Source organism: Berghia stephanieae, chromosome 3 (assembly GCF_034508935.2).
Source record: "Berghia stephanieae isolate SIO BIC M18660-M18661 chromosome 3, UCSD_Bste_1.3, whole genome shotgun sequence".
NCBI classification, from domain to species: Eukaryota; Metazoa; Mollusca; class Gastropoda; order Nudibranchia; family Aeolidiidae; genus Berghia; species Berghia stephanieae.
Genome location: NC_088362.1, coordinates 46,510,391 through 46,534,193, shown reverse-complemented (window position 1 = coordinate 46,534,193; position 23,803 = coordinate 46,510,391). Strand labels below are relative to the sequence as shown.

General features: G+C 36.8%; 2 protein-coding genes across 8 annotated transcripts in view; both read left to right on the top strand.

The window, feature by feature from the left end:
- LOC144967856 (uncharacterized) overlaps nt 1–23,803 on the top strand; it is a 177,026-nt gene that overhangs the window by 84,768 nt on the left and 68,455 nt on the right. The gene's annotated exons all lie outside the window — the stretch shown is intronic.
- LOC144967854 (uncharacterized) overlaps nt 1–23,803 on the top strand; it is a 37,392-nt gene that overhangs the window by 4,488 nt on the left and 9,101 nt on the right. Inside the window, exon 1 of one of the 5 annotated variants that reach the window (XM_078905578.1) lies at nt 21,125–21,397. The exons of the other annotated variants lie outside the window; for them this stretch is intronic. The gene's annotated coding sequence lies outside the window, so the exon portion shown is untranslated. Of the gene's footprint in view, nt 1–21,124; nt 21,398–23,803 lie in introns of those variants that run through there. 5 annotated transcript variants of the gene reach the window in all.

Genomic DNA, 23,803 nt, shown 5'->3' with positions numbered 1-23,803 from the left:
ATGTATACATAATATTGATGCTACGTGTTTCGGTAAAATATTCACAACACTCACCGTCGGGATATAAATAGTTAACACAGAAAATGATGTGCTACACTTTAACGTTTATAGTCTGATTGATAGATTGTCCTGAGAACGTTTACTTGCATTATGTAAGATTTATAGAACCATGTTATTGATCTGTGTTTCTCAGTGTCTGTGAGTGTGTGTGTGGGTGTGAGTGTGTGTATGTGTGTCTATATGCGTATACAGAATATAGTGGTCAGTTCATAGTAGACCAGGAAACGAAATCGGAGAAGTCGTGATAATAAAGAATAATACCAGTTGTTGTCGGAAGGTAATTAGGGATAAAAAAAAAGAATTGATGCTTGATGGGTGTATTGATAGAGAGATAGTAAATTATGAATAGATAGACGTATGAATGATTGCATGGATGAGTAGATGGGGGATGGATGGTTATATGGATTAATAAATTAAATAGGTGGTAAATGAAGGAATTAATGACTGGGTTGATGAATTATGGAAAACTGATTGGCGTTATCAAGAAAAGTCTTCTATCGGAAATTTGAATCGATGTGTTTGTTTAGTTTTATTTCTGATTAAGTCGAATGCAGATAGGACGAGTGTTTGTTTTGTGTCTCTTATAAACGATGATGATGATAATGATGATGATGATGATGATGATGATGATGATGATGATGATGATGATGATGATGATGACAATGATGATGGTGATAATATTAGTAGTAGTAGTAGTAGTAGTAATAATAATAATAATAATAATAATAATAATAATAATAATAATAATAATAATAATGATAATAGTAGTAGTAGTAATAGTAGTAGTAGTAGTAGTAGTAGTAGTAGTAGTAGTAGTAGTAGTATTAGTAGTATAGTAGTAGTAGTAGTAGTAGTAGTAGTAGTAGTAGTAGTAGTAGTAGTAGTAATGATAATAATATAATAATAATAATAATAATAATAATAATAATAATAATAATAATAATAATGATGATGATGATGATGATGATGATGATGATGATGATGATGATGATGATGATGATGATGATGATGATGATGATAAAATTGATAAGAATTATTAAATCTGTGTACAAGATTTTCAACGAGGTGCCCAAGTGCTATACGTGAAATACAAGAACCGTAGTCTCCTCACCCAACACAACCCACCCTACCTCTTTCTTCTATTTCCTACCAGTTCATTGGCTATGGATCTCACCCAACACAACCCACCCTACCTCTTTCTTCTATTTCCTACCAGTTCATTGGCTATGGATCTCACCCAACACAACCCACCCTACCTCTTTCTTCTATTTCCTACCAGTTCGTTGGCGACGGATCTTGGACGTCATATTTATCCAGAGTTGCTTTCTTAAAATTTCCAAAAATTCGTAGTTCCAAGGGAAGGAAAAGAAAAATTCACTATATCTAGATAGCTTTGTAAAATTGTAAAATAATATTTTGCTCTCATCAGTATCAAAAATGCTCCAAAGTCCACAACATTATAGGTTCTAAGGAACTAAACGTTCCTTTTCAAGCTTTATTGAGTCAAAGTTCTGTAGATAGAGTAAAAATTCGTAATTCTTCAAAATTTTCGTAGTGCTGGGCATGTCTACATTTAACTCCATTCTTTACTCTTGCGTACTCTGGAAAACACACACGCACACACACACACACATACACACACATACACACACAAAAGCATGTATATAAAATTTTGACCAGAAATCTCGGCTTCCAAAATATCGATCGATGAAAACGATCCTCATCTTGTCAAAAGCTATCAAACTGGGAATTTCGCGACGTCTTAGTTTTTGGCAAGATGAGGGTCATTTCATTAATCGATATTTATTTGAAGGATGAGTTTTCTGTCCAAAATTTTAAACACATGTTCGATTTTTTTTCTTCAGAATATTATGGCAGTATAGATTGTGTGTGATTGGCTTAGAAGCTCACAACATTGCTATCCAGAAGTATAAGGGCTAATCCATACCGGAGACTGACTCCGACGACCCGGCACTGCCGGATAAAGACGTCAGTCACGGACAAAATACTAAGAATAAAGAGAAGAGCCGATGCGATAGATTTACCCTTACCAAGCTCGAAAAATAAAAAAAACGACAGAGGGCGTTGGGTGCTTGGCACGGGTAGATCTAGCGGCTCTTCTCTTTATTCTTAATATTTTGTCTGTGGCCGACTTCTTTATCCGGAAGACGGCAGAGGACGGCTGTGTCGGGTCGCCGGAGTCAGTTTCCGGAGTGGTTTAGCCCTACAAATGGGCCAACACACAAAACATTCAGTAACCTTAAACGTTTATAGTCTAGTTGATACAGTTTAGTGAGAATTACTCAGAAATGAGGATGGCAAAAATAATAACAAAGACCCGAGTGACGTCAACTTCATTCTATCTATTGGTCGAAGAGGTAACAGTAACATCAATACATCGGTAACCGAACGCAATAATGACAATAATAATATTACAATAATAATATGATCGGTTCTACCATCAAATGTCATTCATTCCACCCCAATGACGTATAATAATGAAATCGGATTGTCTTCCATCCACCCATCTCCATTTCCCCTTCTCCAAATAAAGACTAGCTAAAAACCTTTACATGCCGGGGATCGATATTACCTTGACCTGTTTTACATTCCCATTGACAGGTACAAAAACTAGCATAAGGGGATTTAATTTATTAACAGAACTGTAAAATCTTGGACCAGTATCAGGTATGAAACAAAACAAAAATGCAGCGTCAAAATCACTCACTCAAAATAATGATTAATAAAGAAATAATGAAAATCCCGATATAATTATGATAAAATTTAAAAATCCATTGTATACAAAGGTAAGTTGGCTTCAATTCCCCTTCATATTGTATGGTATGATATGATATATCCTATCTTTTTGAACGAACCCCGAGTCGCATCGCTATTGTTATAATTCCACTATTGGTGAAAGTGAACGGGTCAGTACTGCCGTACCCTGGAAAAACCCATATTTAAAAATTTGGTCAGAAAACTCATCCTTCAAATATCGATCGATTTAAATGACCCTCATCTTAGCAAACACTCTCAAACCTGGGACTTCGCGAAGTCCCAGGTTTGAGAGTTTTTACTAAGATGAGGGTAATTTAAATCGATCGATATTTGAAGGACGAGTTTTCTAGCCAAATTTTTTAATATTGGTTTTTCCAGAGTACAGCAGGGTAGGTATGATCGCGTGATAAAATACTGGAGGAAATTCTGATGTGAAAGAGCTGATTCCGTTGTTGGCTGCGAATGGTTTAAACGTCATTGCGACCTTTCTATTGACATATTATTTGACGCAGACCGGGCCACTGTCGTAATATCGTTGTCATTATTGCCATTTTCCTCATTGACACTTCCAATTCCATTGTGCTTAGTGTTTCCTACACTGTGCTGGAGCTGAACGAGGTGTAGATAGATGGATTGATTCTGTTTAAGTTTTATTTTTACTTTCTGAAGGAGGAGTGATGGATCTTATAATGAGTGGTAATAGCTTTTGTTAATAAGAATTTTCTTTTATTACATAGTCCTTCAGAACCCTCGGAAAAGGAGGACACTGTGTACACGATTTATTGAATCTACCAAGCATTATCAAATGAGTAACCTGTTGGGTGTAGATATGGAGGAAAACTCATTATTTGCGGTTATCGCTACAGAAATTGAAGTAAAATCCAGCTCAATGAGGGCCTCGTGGTTCCTAAGAACTTCATATCAATGAATTCATTTATATCTATATAATTATACAGTAAATTCATACTATAAGTTATAGGCCATTAAAGAGGTACCTTATCAACACATGAATAGATAAAAGGAAAAATTATACTTATGTAGTACATGCTCATTTTTTATTTGCATGCCCAGAAACATAAACAGAAATAAATTATATACGTAGGCCAGGCCAGTTTTTGACTTAACCTTAGCCTGATAATACGCAATGCACAGTATCACATACGATAATGCAATGTCCTCATAGAGAAAGAGTTAAAACAGCTAGAGTCTATTATTTCAGAAAGAAGCTACGGAAGCAAAATCTATCGATTCTTCAAAACAAAACAAAACAACAACAATAAAAAAGGATCGAATTTCTAATTGATGGATTAAGAGATGGCCCCAAGCAACCATAGGCTTCGTTAAAATGGTGTGTTTTTAAACATAATATTATTTCTGTAGATATGGTTATCTTATTCCATAATGCTCTTCTCCCCCCCCCCCCCCCCGCCCCCCCCCCCCCCCCAAGTTGTTTTTCTTTATTATATAATATCTCTTTTATAAACATCCTCATACTCACTCATACTCACACACACATACACACACACACACACACACACGCACACGCACCCACACTCTCTGACACACAACCCACCCCATCCCTTTTTCTCTCTTCCTCTCCTCGCTTCTTCTTTTTCTCCTTGAAGCACTCACTATTTTCTTTTTTTAGATAATATATGTTTCCTCTTGTTAGTCATCTTTTTACAGTAGGTTTTTATCAGTGATAAATTGGTTTGTATCAGCTTTGACGGAGTTTTGTGCTTGTAGGATTTTAAAAAACCCAAAACACCCCCCCCCCCAAACAAAAAAAAAACAAACCAAAAAACAAAAACGGAAACAAAAAATCAAAACAAAGAAAACGACAAACAAACAGTAAACAAAAAAAAACAAACAAAAAAACAAAAACAAAACAAAAACGACCCCCCCCCCCAAACAAAAATAAAAAATAAAAAAAAACAAAAAAAAACAACAAAAAAACAACAAAAACAAATCAAGAACTAAATCAAAGCAAAACAAAAAACGTGAGCTTTTATATAACGCATTATCCACTAAATTATGCGCTCGAAACACCTTACATGCGGTTCCAAGCCAACAGCAATACTTAACATGTAGGACGAGACATGACGCTGTTAATCTGGTTTTTTTTCGACAGAGACACTGATGTTAGCGGTCAGATAGGCATTTCACACTTGAGTAAAATTAGAGAATGTGAGTAAATACTTTCCAATGTCACAATTTTGCGCTGCCCATAGAGAGATTCGCAAAAGAATAAAAATTGTGAGTTTTAGGGAGAACAAAATTGACGTCACTCAGCTCTTTGTTATAGTTTTTAACCAGCCATTTTTATGAGTTCTCACTAAATTCTAATCAGACTATAAGCAGTCAAGGTTACATAGATTTGTGTGTTGGTACGTTATATCCGGCTGACAGAATGTTTAGAGTTTTTTACCTAAGCGCATAACATCTATAAAAGTTTCAAGTTACATCTAGTTTTGTGTGTTGGTAGCTTACATCCGGCTGGCGGATGTTGTGAGTTTTAAAAAAATCTAAACGCATAGCATCAATAAGTTAAAGAGAGCTGGCTATACACACATTCATCAATTCATCCAGCCAGTCGTCCGTCACATTTATCCGTTTATGGATCCGTCCATCCACCCATCCATCAATGGGAGCGATCTATATTACCTTTCCATGTGCTCGAGGTAATTGGTCACATTGCAAATGTGCTCAAAGTGACCTACATGGTGAAAAGTGTTCACAGATTTTTAACTATCTAACATTACGATTCGTCATTGTGTTCAGTTTGACACATGTGTATGTTTATATCTTTCATAAACAAAAGCAGCGTGTTTACGTTTGTTCAGAAATGTCCAATCGTTGGACAGCAACAAATCACGTGATTGATGACTAGGCTGGACGAAAACATGAATTTAGATCGTTCCCATTCATCCATCCATCCATCAGTCCATCCATCAATACAGCTATTCAGCTATTCAATCCATCCGGATTATTACAATCACCCAAACAAAAACATGCATTGTCAAACACTTTCTAATTATCTCAAGATCGGAAACAACCAGTGGTAATTTATTGATCTCCGGTGAACCCCCTTTCGCCATGCCAATCAAGGCCCTCGCTATAATAGTAATAGATATTGGTTTCCGATATACCTCGATCGCCCCAAATAATAGATCAGAATCTAACACAGAAGTTGAAGCCTGCCCGCACACACACACGCACACGCACACGCGCGCGCACACACACACACACACACAAACACACACAGACACAAAAGAAACACAAACACATACACACACACGAACACACACAGACACGAAACAAACCAACAAACACACAAACACACACACTCACAGACACACACACACGCACACACACACACACCACAGAAAACAGAGAAATGCGGTCACTAAACGCGTTGAAGGCATTGTGTATCTTAATGATAATATTAATTAACTGTCAGGTTGTTGTTATACAGAAGAAACGAAATCGACGTCACTCAGCTCATTGTTGTCGTTTTTAGCCAGCCATTTTTATTAGTAGTTCTCACTAATTTCTATCAATCAGGCTATCAACATTCAAGGTTACACATCGTTTTGTGTGTTAGTACGTTATAGATAGAATGCGCTTGGCCAAGGCGTTCACAACATTGCCATCCGGAAGTAGAACGGACCAACACACACACTCTGTGTAACCATGAACTTTCATAGTCTGGTTAATACAGTTTAGTGAGAACAACTCACAAACGCGGATGGCAAAAACAATAACAAAGGCCTGAGTGACGTCATCTGCATACTATCTCTGGCGGATGTTATGTTCATTTTGTCTAAACGCATAGCGTCAATTGAAGACATTTAAATTCAGAAGACAAAAATAAAGAGCGTATAATGTAGATCGATTGTGAATTTAAAAACATTTTGGAACCAATCCTTAAGGTAAATACTTAGATTTCTATCGCTGTCGATCATGAAGTCTTTACCAAATAGTTGTAGTTAGAACGAATTTGACGCCACTCAGGTCTTTGTTATTGTTTTTTGCCATCCATCTTTATGATCAATTCTCACTAAACTGTATTAACCAGACTATAAATAGTATGCGCTTGGCTAACAATCTCACAACATTGCCTTCTGGAAGTAAAACGCACCAACACACAAAACTATATGTAACCATGAAGTTTTAATGTAATGTATGTAATGGTCAGCCAAACGTCACAAAATCACTTTATCTAATGAGGTGAAATTGACATAACCATACTAGCGGATGATAGGTTGCCTCGATGACAGCTCTCTGCAATAGTCTATCTGTAACCAATGTCTGCCATTCAGTAAGAGATATACAATGTGATTTATCATACATCATTACAACATTAATATTTGATGAAGACACTTGAAACAAGATCACCTCATCGAGCGTAATGAGTTTACCTGTACCTTCTCAGATTCATCAACTTTACTAGAAATTCTATTTTGAAGCAACAAAAGGCCATAGAAATTGGCTCTTATGTTTCGAGTACGTCAGGAAGGCTTTCAGTAAATGTTTCATCCATTTGCCTGCCATCTAAAGCATGCACCTGTGATAAAGTGGCCGGGTCTAAGTTATTAAGGGTGAAAAGTAATTGTAATATATTAGTGTTTGAAAAAAAAGGTAGCGCGTAATTAATACTGTATGTTTCATGCTAGGGAAAACAGGTTAAGAGGTGGCCTTATGAACACTATATATTTTTTTTAACACGTGAATTATTCCATTGAATCGGAGCTGAGGGTAGACTAATAAAACTCCTTAATTATGAGAAAACGATATCAGCATACATTATGATATCCACAGCTTTTGATGAAATCGAATGATAGTATTTTACTACGAAACAAAACAAACAAAGAAACGAACAAAAAAATAATAATTAAAAACAACCCACCCCCAAAACTTACAGACAAACAAATTAAAATAAAATAAACAGCAAAACAACAACAAAAAAAAAAAACCCCAACAAAACAAAAGACAAAACAAAAACAAACAAATAACCGCCAGGTGGTATTGCATTTTCCCTCGACAGTTAACGCTTTTAACGGCCAGGTATTCGTTTAACACTTGAGTATGGTGAGACACTGTGAGGAAAGAGCCTTTTTAAGGACAAACTATGCGCTGCTCAGAGTGGGATTCGAAGCCTGACTTTCCGGTCCGAAGGCGAGTGTAATGTCACAAGACACCATTTAAAACGGACAGTAGCACTTAAGATTGGCAACAGGTATATGATAATTTAAGTTTACCTGTTTTGACAGACCCATAAACCTGCTGACTCGACAAGGGGGTCAGACAAAATATCAGCTTCACGAGGGATCAAATCCGGATCCTTTGCTTGTAAAGCGAGTTCTCTACCATTTAGCTGTTAGACCCACCACTCAAAAAAAAAAATAAATGGCTAGCTGAAGACAAGAACAGAGAGCTGAGTGACTTTATTTTCTTTCTTTGTAAAGACCAGTTTTGAGCTTTTCTTATTAATATTGCGTGGCCACAAAAAAAAATAAAAAAAATAAAAACAACAACAAAAAAACAACAACAAAAAAACAAAACAAAACATAGTGTGACCACCCTACGTTGAGAGGTATTTTGAATTTATCCGGTTTGCTTGAAACTTGGCCTTGATATGAAGTTATCAGACAATTGGATTCAATAGTCTGATGTCACGTCGCCCAGCAACGGCGGCCATCGTGGTTCTAAACAAAGAAAATCGGTTCTTTTTGTTCTTCAAGCTGGCTAGAACTTTTCATATGTCTTGTGGTCAGAATGTATAAAAGTCAAAACATGATCATATTTATAATATTTTTCTCCTCTTGATACACTTTTATGCTCGTCGGAGAAATATTTCATAAGGGCGTCCGCCATTGTTCCGATAGTTTAGAGCCAGTTACTAAGTTACCATGCGTCATTACGAGGGAAGTGATGTCATAACTGGTGAAGCGCATTGTGGGATCGAGTGTTATCGTGTTGCACTGGGGTCGCACTTTATTCAGACTCAGGTTTTCCATTGTGGCAACATGTTGATCGGAATTTACTGTTTTCCTTGTTCCTACAATTCAATATGAACAACACCTTCAAAGCCCGAGAAAGTCGTGAGCAGCACTTTTCTAGTCGACGCCACAACTTTGGGTTTTTCTGGACAAGGAGAGTTCTCTGTCGTTATTCCATCGCTCTCTGGGTCATAATAACAATGTACCCATGACTCGTCTCCAATAAATATTTGTTAAATAAAGGCATCACCTTCGAATTCATACCCTTGTAATAGTTAGTTTGGAGCAAATTGGTTTTCGTTGCTCTTTTATGTTTTCTTGTCAACATTCGTGGGACCCACCTGGCAGACACTTCCCTGTATCCAAGGATCACTGTTACGATTTCAACAATTTTTGAATCGAGCCCACAATGGGCATGATCTATATAAACTTTCCATGTGCTCGAGGTCATTGGTCACATTTCAAAATGTGCTCAAAGTGACCTACATAGTGAAAAGTGTTCACAGATTTTGAACTATCTAACATTACGATTGGTCATTGTGTTCAGCTTGTCACATGGGTATGTTTACAACTTTCATAAAGCAGCGTGTTTACATTTGTTTAGAAATGTCCAATCGCTGGACAGCAACAAATCACGTGATTGATGACTCGGTTGGACGAAAACATGAATATAGATCGCTCCCATTTCGTTCGGTTATCAGACCTGCTACTCCTAAGTGCACGTCAAATTTCATACCTCGGCCAATTAAAAATATTTGTGTTGTTGGTTTTGTATGTGCACGTCATACATCGGCCACGTAATTAATTTGTGTTGCTGGTTTTGTATGTTCACGTTAATTTTCATCCATTGATCACGTAATTAATTTTGTGTTGTTTTTGTACGTGCACGTCAGATTTCACACATCGGTCACGTAATTAATTTCTGTTGTTGTTTTTGTACGTGCACGTCAGATTTCACACATCGGTCACGTAATTAATTTGTGTTGTTGTTTTTGTACGTGCACGTCAGATTTCACACATCGGTCACGTAATTAATTTGTATTCTTGTTTTTGTACGTGCACGTCAGATTTTATACATCGGTCACGTAAATATATCTGTGTTGTTCATTTTGTTAGTGATCCATTCACAAATATTATGCTCTCTATTTTAGACGAAACTGATCTCTAAAAAAAAAAAAATTAGTCACGAACGATTTCCGATTAGTGACAACAAACTAACATTTCCATTGCTGACGCTGCTGATGTTGACAAAAGAGAAGTGATGTTCGATCAATATATTATGGGTGGGTCTGAGCGTCCGTCTCATCAGAAATCAATTGGGATTGCACGACAAGGAATCCTTTTGACTGCTATCTTAGTGAGATCGAAAAGAATTGTTTTGCCAAATATCATGTTATTATTTAGAGACACCGTGAACTCAATTATGGTAATTTGTGCTTTAAATAAATTATGCTGCGTCAAAACAAAGAGTGGTATGTAGTCTCATAGATCTATATAGATAGTTCGAAGATGACGTCACTCAGGTCTTTGTTATTGTTTTTTTGCCATCCGCGTTTATGAGTAAGCTCACTGAACTGTATTAACCTGACTATAAACGTTCATGGATACACACACTTTTGTGTGTTGGTCCCTTATACTTCCGGATGGCAATGTTATGGGCTTCTTAGCCAAGCGCATACTACCTATAACATATTAGAGGTTTGTGGTCTTGTGGCATAACAGGTGTGGCTAGGTGGTCTTGTAGTATGACGCTCGCTTTCGGAACGTTCCTGAGTTCGAGCCTCGCTCGGCACATAGCTGAGTCCTTGGAAAAGACTCTATACTCACATTCTTTCACCGTACTCAGGTGTAAAATGTGTACCTGGCCGTTAACAGCGTTGTCTCTGTCCGAAAAAATATAATATCGCCTAACAGGTGGTTAATCGAACCCAGGAACCCCTTGTAAAGCGCTTTGAGCACGTTTAGTGGATAAAAGCTCAATTAATAAAAAAAAATTTAGATACCTCAGGTTAGGGTCCAGATACTTTTACAAAAAAAAAAAAAAATGAGATATAGAGTGAGTTTATTGTCGGTATAAGCGTTGGATATATCATATAAAACTATTGTGTATACAATGATGAAAAATATACGGTATGGAGAAATGCCAGATAAAAACATAGAATAAAATTATCACGATGTCAAAGAGTCGAACTCTGATAACGTTATATTAATTCTATTTGTTCATCTAGCACTTCTCCTTGCCTAATATTTCATATCATTATTGATATAAGTGCCCGCCCCACACTTTTTCTGATAAAATATTGTAATAGCGTCATATCAGGCCCTACGTGTTAAATGTTGTTGCTTGCTTGTACTCCTTGTAATGCGTTTTGAGTAAATTTTGTGTATATTGCTTTATATAAATGAAGGCCCGCGTTTAAAAAAAAAAAGTATCATGCCACCTTTTTATCCGATCATGTTTGCTCTATATTTTTTTTCATAGATAGTTAATAATTGAAAGAATTTGTACTTTAGATTTATTTACTCTATAAACAACGTCATCGATTGTGGGTGAAATGTCAACAGATTTGCCTTAAATTAAGATTTCACACGGAACGCAGATGTAGGTTTTTCTCCTCAGTGGGTGGGCGTAGTAATCTCTGTTGTAGACGCGGTTTAGTATAATCAACAATCAATTACAGGTTGTACTGTTTTATGGTTTCTGCATTGAACGTTTGATTTGTCAAAAATGACATTTTAATCTCCCTTTTCTGAATTTGAAAAGAAGATCGTTGCAACCTAATGATGTTCCAAACGTTTATACGTTCTCCTTAAATGCCCGTTCTTTATATTTTACAAAAATACCGCAATCACGCAATCATCAGTCGCGTTATCCTCCGGATAAACGTGCTACATCTCATCAAATGTTATTCAACGTTTCTTTACAATATATTTTAAGACCTCTCGCCAGTGTTGAGTACAATGATATTTATTAAGAAACCCGAAAGCTTTCGAAATCAAACAGTAAATGAATGTTTCGAATAGAATCCTGCCTTCCTAAAACCAAGCAATAGATATTGTTTGTTTCGTTGTATGAAACATTTAAGCCTGAAACGATATTATCTATATTGTTTCATTTCTGAGAGATTCAACTTTTTCTTTTTTGCTAGCATTTATAGATAGAACGAAGTTGACGTCACTCGGGTCTTTGTTATTGTTTTTTGCCATCCGCGTTTATGATAATTCTCACTAAACTGTATTAACCAGACTAAAATGTTTAAGGTGACGCATAGTTTTATGTGTTGGTCCTTTATACTTCCGAATGGCAATGTTGTGAGCTTCTTAGCCAAGCGCATACTATCTATAGGGAACGTGTAAAACGTGTGTCCATGCCAGTTTAAAAACCTGCTGGAAGCTCGGACATTAGAAATAATAATCGTATTATGCTTTTTAAGATACTTATTATACGTGCAACCAAATATCGAAATCTCAACTACGAATGATTCGTCTTCTACTAACGCCTATGAACACAGAGATAATATAGATAAAGGCAAAATGATTACACGTAACCATGACAACGTTTGTCACTATGAACAGCCTCAGTGTCGAGTGTCAACCATTACCTGACAGGTTTAACATGTGCGTGTTATTGTGTGTGAGTCGAGCACGAAAGGATGGAAGTGAGTTGTGAGTGTGTGTGTGTGTGTGTGTGTGTGTGCATCGAATGTAAATGTGTGTGTGTGTGTGTGTGTGTGTGTCTGTGTTTTTCTGTATTTGTGTGTGAATTTAATATTTCTTTATTATAATGAATAGTTTATTAGAAGAGGGCTGAAAAAAAGATAAGGGGGGAAGTGAGGAGGGCAGGCTAATAAACATTGTACTCTTGGTTCCGATAAATTCAACTTAAACTACAATGCCAAATTGACATTGGTATCCATTTGTTTGTGTGTGTTTGTGTGTGTGTGTGTATGGATACGTATGTGTTTGTGTTTGTGTGTGCATGTAATGGGTTCATTCCTCTTTGATTTAATGAATAGTTTATTAGAGAAAGGTTTTAAACAGGAAAAACGAGGAAGTGAGGAGGAAAGGCTATTATAGCGATAAATAAACATTACAGTTCCGATAAACTGAACTATAATGTCAAAGTGACATTCGTATCCATTAGTGTACACACACATATGTTTATGTGTATATGTGTATGTGTGTATGTGTGTACATGTATGTATTTGTGTGTGCGTGTGTTTTATGAAATCAAAAGCTTGAGAGGTGCTTTACAACAAATTCAAAGCTAAACGTTTCGTTTTATTGATTTCAATAATTCTTGATCTTTTCATCTCCATTATTGGCTTTAATCAATCAATCTTTGTTATAAATCGTGTACTTCTTATTCCTCAAACTAAAAATATCTGCAGTACCTTTGAAACATAACTCCTTCCCAAACACACACACACACACATAAACACACACACACACACACACACATAATCAAACACCCATAAAGACATACGCATTCTTTCTCCTCCCCATTCTCTTTCTCTCTCTCTATATATATAATATAATATAATATAATATATATATATATATCACAGCGTACATAACGATAACAGTTTAGTTGAGACGGTACCCCGTTCCTGACACCTGCTGACCCGGTCACGGTGAGCGGTCAATCACCGAGAGGAATTTACCTAACGGGGATTGCCGTTTCGCTCAATTTAACAATGTTTTGTTTTATTGTCTGTTAGACAACCATATTGAATGAGTTGAAATATCACTACTTGGTATAAAAGTTTATATTTTCTACTTTTACTGTGTGTTTTTTATTTTTTCATAGTATTACTAGATTTCTCAATATAAGTTATCAAAGAACGGTAACAAATTACACAAAGAATATAGTGGGTGCTACATTTAAAAAATTAGAGAAAAAAAAACGTTGCTATAGATTTGTCTGAATTTTAAGTATTATAAAGACAAGATGTAAATACTTCTACTCACAAAAAACATAGTAGTCCTCAGCAAAAATATATCCGCTACGGGCATTCAAACTCGTCAGTGTAGTTTGGGGCTGGTCTTTAACTGCATTGCGTTGATGACAAATCGCATTTTATCCATATCATTGATAATGCCGGATGCTCTTTTTTCCAATTTTGCTGTTGTTTGGTGACAGCTCTCTGTGCCTTGTTCTCCAAGAAGTCCAAGTCCAAACTTATATTGAGTGATGTGTGGTATGCAGTGGTACTCAAGGAGGCGTTGTTTTGGGATTATTTTGTTTGGAAAATATTTTCTGTATGTATCCATGTAATGTTTTATTGCGCTTTGAATATATTGGATTGTGTCTGCTTTGATCGGTTTTGTGTGTGAAATAAAGTTGTGCACATGACTATAGGCCTTGTTTATATTGTCGAAAATTAATCCAATACTGCATGCGTCGTCAATGATGAGTGGGTCGTGGGTGCAGTTCTTTGTTTGTTGGATAATTGTAAGTGTGAGTTGTGTGTAGACTTTTTCTTGTAAATATTTGTGGCAGTGGTTGCCAATGAATGACCTGCTGTGGTAAGCCTGTGGTGTAATGCGGTGCTGGTTAAGTATTCTGTCCAATTCAGAGGCAATAGGACCATCCCTGAGGGTGAGTGGCTCGTGCATGAGATTTGAAAGTCTCTCCTCTGCGTTTTGGAGTTTGTTATTATATTCTACTCTGTCGTTATTTGTCTCTGCAAAAACAAGGCAGCCCTGGAATTCTTCTATTTTTTCTTGTATCTCTAGATATTCCTTCCAAGAACTGCCAAAGGTTTTTACTAGTTTCCCTAAACTTGTAAGATATGTGTCTGGCTGTGTAGCAATGAGTCTATCGAGAGAGTGGGCGGCGTCTTCTAACAGTTTGTGGTGTTTGAGAACTATCCCTAAAGTATGTGTAAATATGGAGGAGAGACTTGGTCCAGTTGGATGTCTAGTAGGGGTGCGTGAATAGAGTTGTGATGTTGAGATGCTTGCTTCTTGTCACCTTTGTGTTGTGATATGAAAGAGTTGTAATCCCTGTGTAATATGTCAAGGGTTCGTTGTTCAAATGATGATGTGCTGTTATCTGTGTTCATATATCTTCTAGGCATCAAACAAAAGATGCATGGAAATGTGCCCTGTGGTCCTGAAATGCCATATATCTTACAGAGGAAATCGTAGTCTCCATTTAGAAAAACTTTAATTGATTTTCCTCGCCAACAATGGACCATGAGCTGTCTAACGTCTTCTTTAATTTCATCTAAAAATCTGTCAATGTTGCTGTGTGTGTCCCGTATAGCTGCCATTGCTATTACACTGGTGTTTTTCTGTGAATTGGGTCGTTCTAGATTTGCTATCTGTAATGTCATTTTCATTGAATTCTTCCCGTGGTCTCCTCCAAGTTTAAGCCAAATTTCATTTTCTGGTATCGTGTTATCATGCCATGTCAATGCACCATTTGCATCATATCCATCTAACAGGTTATCCACAAAGTTGACAAGTTTGTCAATCTTCCCGAATGGTACCTGGCCATCAGACGTGTCACTCAAACTAAACTCTTTCATTCTCACTTGTGTGAAATCAGATGCTATACTTTTTCCTAGCTCCCTAACAGCGTTCTCGTTATCAACGGAAATCCCAACATCTCTAAGGTGACGGGATAATACTCTTGCCTGACGCCAACTCAGTCCTAGTGCCTCCTTCATGACTAAGATCTTTCTTTATTAATTGTGAGTTTCTGTTCTGTCGCTGACTGTGTGATTATTTGTTGTCTTCTTTGTATTGGTATTGAGCTTAATTCTGATGCAATTTGTACGTCGGAGTCTTGCTGTGTAAAGCCTGTCATGTTGTGTCTAATATTCTGTATGATGTGCTTACGTTTACGTTTTGTTGTGTTGCTAGCTTTTGATGAAATGCGTCTCTGTTTCACTATTCTGTGTAGAAGAAAGGGCTGTCCTCCAGTTTTACAACTAACTACACCTTCATTTGCTTGGCTGTAGAGCTTTCTTTTTATTAATTTTGTTGTCAGTTTTTCCTCATCATTAGATAATGGTGTACTGTGTGACCTATTCAATATGTCGCTAACGGTTGTCCATTTCTTTATCATCGGTGATGTTGTGCTGTCTGTTTTTTGTTTCCTTTTTGCTGGTGTTGATGTAGCAATAGGGGTAGATGGAAAGATTTGGTCTGTGATCTGTGTTGATGTACATGTTGACAGATGATAATAGAGAGTGGTTTGATACTTGATGTGCTGATTGGTTTGTGTGTGCGCTATCTAAACTCGTGCATGCTATATTACCTATCTGTGTGATTTCAGTTTGCACATGTTGTAATGACGATGTGTTTAAGGTTTCGTCGGCTGTTGGTGAATTTATTGAGGAAGTGTTTGGGATGGCGTTAGATGTAATGCTAGTTGTTTGAAGGAAACTGGAATGTAAATTGCTGCTATTTCCAAGGAATCCCATACTCTGTATTTTATGTTGCTTACACACTGAACAAGGACTACAATTATCATAAGCACACCAAATGCCCTTGGATTTTTCAAACTTTCCTCTAACCGTTCTAAGAGCTGCTGAACTGTTCCTTCTTTTCACATTTCCCATAACCGTGTAACATTTTTTACACATAAATTCTGAGTGTGTTCCTTGCTTGTCCAATGCCGTGTCAGTCCCATAAACTAAAAGAATGTCATTAGAATAATTTGAACATTTAAATGGTTTCTTGCGGGCACGTTTCTCTTTCTGTGTTAAACAAATCATACCACATGTCCTACATAATGAATTCACTGCTTGGTTATGACTTGCAATTGTGTGGTAAGAGAACATTCAAAATTGACTGAGTGATGTAAGAAATGATATAGTGAATAAACGACTAAAATGAGTTTTAAAACACTCTGTATTACTTCTCATATCCATGTATACATAACATCGTACATAAAATTTGGAACAAGAAAACCATATTCACCCAATTTGGTGAAAGAAGGGGGAGCAGGAAAATTCTAACATATTATGAAATTGAACTTGGATCATTTACACGTAAGTCTAATGCTCTAGCAGTTGAGCTAAGTTGAGGCCCAACACACAATGTCATTTAAAATTAAACATTAGCAAGATAATTTAAATTATGCAATTTAAAAATCAAATAACTCATCATTGAAAAAAAAAAAGAAAAAAAATCTAATTAACAATAAAACCGCAGCGAAATATTACGTTTCAATAACAAGGCTAAAGAAGTAATATCATTATTACCTGACCTACCGCGGAAAAATAATCGTTACAAAATAATGAAAACTGAAGAGTAAATGAAACTTACCTCATTTCGTAGTAAAACTTGTGCCTTGTGAATCACACCAAAAAAAATTTGAAGTTTATAGCAACGTTTTTTTATAATCCTGAGGTAATTACAAGTAATTTTATTTAAATGTTATAGAAAAATAGGTGAATTTGAATCACGGCTTGTGGAATAAGTACTGGAGATATTGAAATAAAAGTTGGACTGATGGAAAGAGGAGGTCTGCGAGAATTCTTTGCATTTGGGTGTAATTGCATCGTCACGAAGATCGTGAGGTTAATTGGTACGGAAATCATCCATTGGTATCACCCAATGCACGTCAAATCTACGTTCTGGGAATTGATATCGGCTGACCGCTGTTGACCCCGGTTACCTGTCGGGTGAGGTTGCGTCGGCGCTCGGAACAGCGGGAAACTAAACGGTCAGATTTATAGTGCAGTTTAGACGCCGTGATATATATATATATATATATATATATATATATATATATATATATATATATATATATATATATATCCCTCTCTCTTTCCAAACCTTTTATTTTCCTTCTTCAAAATGAAAATAAAAAAAGAAAGGGGGGGGGGGGGAAGATGGAAAGAGGGTAAATACTCTTTCAGCGTCTCAAATTCGTAGACCACGCTCCTCCTCCTTTCAGTTTAATTTTAGTCATCGTAATCAGCTGGGCACCAGCCTTCAATTTTCATTTTACATCCCATCTCCTTATATCTCTATCTTCCCCCAGCTGTCTATCTGCCCTTCCCTTGCACACACACACACACACACATACACACACACACACACACACACACACACACACACACCCTCACCTTTAACCCCCCACCGACCCCCCCCCCCCTCTTTCGTAATTTAACTTCATTATATAAATATAAAGTATTTTCTCCCTCGTCATTATCTGCATGTTTTGACTGTTCCTGAGAAAGGTCAAAGGCCGAAACGTTATTAGTTTTGTGTTTTCCCCCTTTTATAAGAGTCACATTCACTCACCTTACCTTTTTCCCCTCCATGTGTGTTATCAGTGTGAGTGTAAAAAAATATTATATCCGGGAGAGGGGAAAGGTGAAAGAGTTCGTTAAAAAAATTTAGTTAAATGTGCAGTGCTGAGTCTTTCGTAATATTTATGTGAGTGGTTGATACTAGTGCCGCGCTGAAGACCGGTCTGAACCGCGGTCCGACGGTCTTTTAGCTGTGAACCGAAGACCGGTCCCAGAGGGGAAGACCGGCGGCGGTCCTCACTTCTTATCACCTTTCAACTAGTGCGGGGCGGTCCTTGCAAGGACCACGGTCCTACGGTCTCGCGCCATAGCCTACTACTTCCCCAGCGATTCGTTGCTTCGGTTCAGGGTTGCCAGATTATTTTTCAACAAAATGCCAGGGGAAGACCCAAAAAATGCCAAAACACTCAAAAAAATGCCAAAGTCTGTTGACTCCCACCCCCACTAAGAAAACTACTCACTTTTGATAGACAATTTACTATCATATCCTGGTGGCTTGCGTGTTTTCCTTTCTTTTTTTTTTTTTTTTTTTGAATTATACTAAATTTCCTGTTGGGGTAATTTTTTACCTACTGACTACTAAGTGGAGTGCTATACCACTACACCACGGTTGGATCTTAAGAATGAAAAAGAAATACATTAACATGAAAGGTAAATACGTAAACAGTTAAATGATTATTGACAATTACGAAAACTTACTGTTTCGTGTTTCTTATGATGTTTTCTGTTGAATCTGGTTCAAATGCAGAGTAAAGGTGTCATTTGAAGTATAATATACAAGAAAAGAAAATGCCAAATGCCAAATGAATTTTCTAATGCCAAACGGTTTTCAAAAATGCCAGATTTTTGGAATCTGGCATTTAAAATGCCAAACTGGCAACCCTGCTTCGGTTGCCTATCTTCCACCAATCACCACCCATCCCACTTAATTAATCGCACCCACCCCCCTTTGCCATACACTAAACGACACAGACGACCATACAGGCAGACGACCACCAACCTCCACTCCGCAAACCGCCCTTTCGTGTGTGAGATGGGGGGAACAGGAGGCGCACGCCTTGGACGATTCCATTATACGGGGTAAATTTCAAAATTTACTACACCATAATGATCGCAATGACAATGATCTATGGTGAAGGCATGACCCCTCTTCTCTAATGGGTTATTGTTTGAAATGTATGTGACTACAAAAGATGTGTGTTTGTGTGTGTGTGTGTGTGTGTGTGTGTGTGTCGAACCTAGCAAGTAGCAAATCCGATTTTTTGTTTTCTTTTGTCCATCTCTTGTCACCACTCCTTTCTATCGCAGTGTTGTCATTTAAAATAATACAATAATATTAAAATTTCGTTTGGTGTTTTTACTAATCAAATAATATGAGTTTCATTAGTTTCTTCCTTCCAAAAAACCCAGTTATAACGTCTGAATTTTAAAAAAGTCCAATAGAATATATGGGGACCCCGATAGCTCAGTTGATAGAGCACTCTCTTTATACGCAAAGGGCCAGAGATCGATCCCGGGTGCAGTCGATTTTTTTCTGAATCCCTGTCTACTCAGCAATGAATGGGTAGCTGAGTTTGTTAGATCTGGCGAAAAGTCACCATCGACCCCTCTTATTACCTCATCCACCCCCTCTTATTATAACTTCACGTCTCTCTCTTACTCTTCAATGCTCGCTGCCCTCTAATGTGTGTGTGTGTGTGGGGGGAGGGGGGGGGGGGGGTAGGAGTTGCGTGTGTGTATCAACGCCACGAACAACTCGATCAACGCCTTGGGCGATGCCATTATCTCCGTTAATGGGGATAAATTTCAAATTTTATTAAATTATCGAAGTAACAATGAAGTACGGTGAGCAAATAAAGAAGGCATCACTCCTCTTCTCTAATTAGGTTACAATTTGAAATGAGTGTGACTACTCCGTGTGTTTTACTCCTGTAGACCACGGTTTTCATCGTGTAGCGGTCTTTAACGGTTCAAGAATGAACGATCCCAGGGTCTCAAAGGTCAAACCGGTTCGAATTTCCAACAGTCTCTCAGGAATGTTCAATGTCGAAAAGGACCGGTCCTAGGACCGGTCCTCTAGGACCGGTCCTTGCGGTCTTCATTTCCCAAGGACCGTAGGACCGTGGTCCTTAAGCTTGCCAAGGACCGCCCCGCACTAGTTGATACTCGCTAGTTTTCATTTTAACTATATTGATTGCTGATTGCATGTAATGCTTGTTACCAGCTTATGTCACGTCTCCCTCCCTTACTCTCTTTCTCTCTCTCCCTCCCTCTCTCTCTCTCTCTCTCTCTCTCTCTCTCTCTCTCTCTCTCTCCCCCCTCCCCCCTTTCCCTTTTCATTGTCTCCCTTCCTCTTATCTATCTATCTATCTATCTATCTATCTATCTATCTATCTATCTATCTATCTATCTCTATCTATCTATCTATCTATCTATCAATATTTCAATCAATTATTCAATCTTCTACAATATTATCTAGCATTCTCTCATCAGAATCTCGAAACATATTGTCAAAGTTGATCATAACTTCTACAATATTTTTCATAGCCATTTCTATCAGAATGTGAGACAATTATTTTGAATTTTGTTTTATATTATATTTATTAATATCCTTTATCAATAATTCAACAATAATTCATGTTTGTTTTTATATATATATCTATCTATCAATCTATATCTATCATCTATCATATCTATCTATCTATCTATCTATCTATTCTATCTATCTATCTATCTATCTATCTTTATATTATATATTATATATATATATATATATATATAATATATATATATATATATCTGTCAATCTATTTATCTTGCATCTTTCACTCCCTCCTCTCTGCCCCCCCCCCCCCCCCCCCGTCTCTAATTAATTATCTCTGACCTGACATTATGAACAGTGTTATTTTCTTGGTCGATTGCAAACAAATCAAATTAGACACTACCTATCGAATTGTTCTTTTGTAAGAGTAATTATTTCTGATTGAGGAAATGATGTGATCGTGATTCACATCAAATCTGTGAGCAAAGGAGAGACACTCGCTCGTTTATTTAAAACAGTTCCTGTATTTCATTGAATTAGCTTCATCTGGCCGAGCTATACAACAAAAGACCCAGTTGTGAATTGAAGAGACTAGTACTAACAGTACTTAAGTGACATGAAGTTAGTTTTGGAAAAATAGAGGTTAAAATTAGGATTTGGTTATATAGAGTACAGAAAAAAATAAATTTGTAGTATTGAGGTAGGGAACTTAGAAGAACAAAATTGGTGAATGAACCAAGGTGAGTATGCTTTAAGTTAATCAATGATTGGCTAATAATCTTGAAATGGTGTCTTAAGTACTTTTAGCACTTGGGTCTTCATTTGTCTAAGGATTTTTGTGACCCTCCGTATCACAGCGATATTATGTCGGGATGTTCTAGGTGCTGAGAATTGAGTTGTAGACACAAACACGAAATGTGGGGTCATTTTCTTTTCGTTATATATACGGTTTCTTACAGTGCAAAAACTTTTAAAAATAAGTATTTCCTGTCATTTTAATTCTAAAGTTTCTTTTTGGCGTCCAACTTATCCCGATGGTCTGCATTTGTATTTTTATAGATAGAACGAAGTTGACGCCACTCATGTCTTTGTTATTGCTTTTTGCCATCCGCGTTTATGAGTAATTCTCACTAAACTGTATTAACCAGACTATAACCGTTCAAGGTTACTCATAGTTTTGTGTGTTGGTCCGTAAAACTTCCGGATGGTAATGTTGTGAGCTCCTACCTATAGATAATATGCGCTTGGCTAAGAAGCTCACAACATTGCCATCCGAAAGTATAACAATGAAAGCATTTATTGTTTCAGCATTTTTTGTATTAAAAGCAAGTGCATTCCGAAGTGTGGAAAAGTGAAATTAAAGTTGAAATGATCAGAAATGTGGGATTTTACTTTTTGACACTTTAAGAAACTGGTTCTATTCTCCCCAGCGTGTACTTATTTGCAGGTCTGATGGCCCTTATTTTTATGGGCTCATTGTTTAAATGGAAATTCTCTCAAACTAAACCAAATATTGTCCATTACATCAATGCTTATAAAACCCATTCCATAATAATTGTTTGCGCTTACCAGACCTGGAAATATGTTCATGTCGTGTGTCCCCAATGAGATATAAACTTAACCAAGGTTGCATTTTGTGGTTGACTGTAGAGTCAAATTTTATCATCTAAATATTTCCATCATAATAGCGTTTTGAGGCATCGGATCACAATAATGTATTCTGTTTCGATTAGGTGAATCAATACCGTATTATGTTGATATTGTCCTCTGGGTCAAAATGTCGAGGGTTTGAATCTAGGCAGAGAAACACGGGCTGTTATAATGTTTACTGAGTTTACCTTTTACCCTTACATCCTATCCAGAATGAAAAACGAGACTGCAACCATTTTGAGTATCTTATTTGAATATGAACGTCACATTGACACTGTGAAACATTTCGACGTCTCAGGTCTAAGAATTCTTGAGAAATTAGGAGTCACATTATTTCATTGAGTTTCCTACCGTAGATTAAACATATTGGCCATAAAACTGGTCCTTTAAATATAGACTTCAGAAGTCCCAGGTCAGGAAGGTTTTGACAAGGTGAGGGTCGTTTGAATCAATCGATATTTGAAGAATCTGCTTTCTGGCCAACATTTTATAAATATGTTGTTTTCAAAACGCGGCAGTATTGGCTAGGATGATTAACATGTGTTCTTGCTTCGAGAGAGGAGAGTACTTTCTCTAATGTTTGTACAGGTCTTAAAAAAATAAGTGACTTTAAAAAAAAAATGAAAAAAAAGCCTTTGTAATAGAGATCTGTTTATAGCTTAGATTAAAATGAACCTTTTTCGTTTTACTATGACTTATCTGTTTATCTGATATTTTTGAATAAATAGATTTATCTCTTGTGACCCATTGTCTCACTGTAATGTTATAATTAGACATTGAAAATTGGATTGAAATATTTAAGTATGAAACTTGAGCTGATCAATTATGCTTTACTTTGGGAGAATGAATAATGTTTTTTCAGTTGCAATACCCACCTTCAAAAATATAGCCATAGTTCATTTCAATTTTACTTTGAATGTGATTCTTAGAGTTCTAGCTGAGACTAAACTTTTGATACTATCGAGATAAGAAACTTCAGAGCTCCAATGCGTATGCAATGTAAAGTCGGTAAAAATAGCATTTGAGTAATGATGGCATGCCAAACATTGAAAGTATATAGTCTGTCAGAGAGAATTTAATGATATGCGATAATGTAATTGAAGTTAGATGCTGCAAAAACGCTTGGCAAATTTAAGTTATGCATATATTATAAATAAACATTTGAGCGAGAGGATACTAACTAACTTGATATGACCTAAACTAGTTACGCATCCTCTGCATTTAAAACACCTTTGCTGTTCTCGAAGTTTCCAGCCCCTGTATTTCAGTCTCGTGTTTTTAAGACAAGATGATCTCAGATTTTTGTAGTGTAAGAGTCTGGAATTACTCTGATTGATGAAAGCATAATCCAGTTTTGTTCATATTTTATTATATAAGCTTCCAACCAGTTAAATGCCGTACGCTGGGAAAAAAACTCTAAAAGGTTTGGCAAAAAATCGTCCTTCAAATATCGATCGATTCGCAAAGTGCCAGATTTGAGAGTTTTTGCCAAGATT